Below are 2,500 nucleotides of genomic sequence, written 5' to 3' on the forward strand. Positions count from 1 at the left end.
TGCAATATGCCTCAATGGGAACTTTGCAACAACAAGAGCCTCCCAGAGCTGCAACACTGCAATCCGTTGACAAGCTAGTCGTGACATTTCTGTTGGCACGCCCTTGACACAAGCCCACTGGCTGTCCGCAGGAAAATGTAGTGTGTGTCCAGGATTTATTTAAGGAATATTTTGGGCGAGAATTGTGTGGATAAGAAGAATTACAGGATTATCAGTTGATGTGTATGCAAGAACTGATGAGGAAGAGGCGAAGGAGGTGGGAAAAGAGAAAGACGGGGAGAGTAAGAGATAAGACGAAGAAGAAAAAGAGGAAACGCGCCACATGCTTCTCGTAGCAGGAGGGGAAACAGGAAGAGAGGAGGCGAGCAACACAAACACATTAAGGCCAAAGCTGTACATCTAAAGAAACAAAACAAATAAACACAAAAAAACTATATAATACAAATAACGCTTCTACGCGCGGGGATAAACAAGAATAAGAGGGGAAATAAACATGAGCAGATTTATGAAGAAGAAGAAGAAGAAGAAGAAGAAGAAGAAGAAAAAGAAGAAGAAAGAAAAAAAGGAGAAGTGCAAAAAAGAGAATAATAAAGAAAAAAATATAGAATAATTAACAAGGAGGAAGAGGAGGGAAAAAATAAAAAATAAAAAAGGAGAAGAAGAGGAAAAGAAAAGAGAAGAAAAAAGAGGAGAAGAAGAAGGAGAAAAGACAGACTACAAAAAATAAGAAAAGAACAAGGAGGAATAACAAGAAAAAGAAGAATAAGAACAAGAAAACAAGAAAGAGGATAAAAGAAAAAACAAAAAGAAAAAGAAAGAGAACCAAAATAAAAAAGAAGCAGAGAAAGAAGAGGAAGAAAAGACGAACTACAAAAAAGCAAGAAAAATAAAGAAAAAAGAACAAGGAGGAGGAATAACAAGAAAAAAGAAGAACAAGAACAAGAACAAGAAAACAAGAAAGAGGATAAAAGAAAAAAGAAAAAGAAGAAGACAGACAACCAGACTAAAACGAAGCAGAGAAGGGGCCCGACACCCACAGGCGAACTGTCCAAGCCGCGCATATGTATCCGGGGCGTCATTTTGTATTTACATTTCAGCCTCATTTACATGGCTCTGCGTTGGCCGAGGATTTACATGTATCCTCGGCGCAGCTACTGTGGGCCCTGGGATAATCCGTCTCGCAGGCATATACACATACATACACATTTAGACAAATTACGTGCTTACTGCAGATGTGCACACGTACATACCGCAGAGGCATATTCATTCAAATTTATGGGGATATTCACGGATACTTCTAAATTAGCATGCTGGATATATTCGCACAGGTATATAAACATAGACATCCTATATTACAGACAAAAGCAGACACAATATTGATACAAAGGTTAAGAATACAGACATACGCACAAGCCATAGACACGCACTTATATACAAAGAAAAAAAAAAAAAAAAAAAAATCCACCTTTGTTTACATACAATTTAATTAACAAACACCTGACACATCCGTACTCCACCCTCCCCCTTACCCCCTACCCTGGTCCCTCCCCCTACCCCTTTAATCTGCCACCTCTTCGCCCCCTCCTTCCCCAACCCCTTAATCTTGGGTCTCCACCTCCCCCAACACCCTTAATGCAGCCAAGCACACCCTTTCACCCCAACCCCTCTTCCTCCAACTCCCCGAATCTCCAACCCTCACTCCCTCCTATCTCCTTCCCCATCCACCCCCACCTGAATCTCAACTTTCACCCCCTCCCCCTTCCTCTTCTCCCTCCCCTCCAACTCCCTGAATCTCCAACCCTCCCCCCCTTCCCCATTCCCCCTCTATTACCCTCTTAATCTCAACTTTCTCCTCCCTCCCCCTTCCCCTTCTCCCTCCCTCCAACACCCGAATCTCAGCCTCACCTCCCCTCCTCCTTCCCCACATTCCCCACCTTAATCTCCAACTTTCACCTCATCCTCCCTCCCTCCAGCTCCCTGAATCTCCCCCTCCCCCACTCCCCTTCTCCCTCCCCATTCCCCCACCTTAATCTCAACTTTCCCCCCTCCCCCTTCCCCCTCCCTCAACACCCCCGAATCTCCCAACCCTCCCCCCCCTCCCTTCTCCTTCCCCATTCTCCCACCTTAATCTCCAACTTTCACCTCAATCTCCAGCTTTTTACCCCCTCTCCAACACCCCAGATCTCCCCCTCCCCTCTCCTTCCCCATTCCCCCACCTTAATCTCCAACTTTCACCCCCTTCCCACTTCCCCCTTCCACCCCTCCCCTCTCCCCCCTCCCCCCGCGCTCATCTGCATTTACACCGCGTCCGGCAGTTTATACCCTACCATCTACTCTACGCGCATGCATAATGACAAGTGGTATTAGCGAAATATTTCCAGCCGGGATCGCTCACGGTCGCATCCAAGCGGCGTAAACAACGAAGGGCAGACGTAATTATGCTCCCGAAGAATCCAACTCCATTTGTATAAACGTAATAACCGGAGCGGATAGAAATAAT

Source organism: Penaeus vannamei, unplaced genomic scaffold, assembly GCF_042767895.1.
Source record: "Penaeus vannamei isolate JL-2024 unplaced genomic scaffold, ASM4276789v1 unanchor1032, whole genome shotgun sequence".
NCBI lineage: Eukaryota > Metazoa > Arthropoda > Malacostraca > Decapoda > Penaeidae > Penaeus > Penaeus vannamei.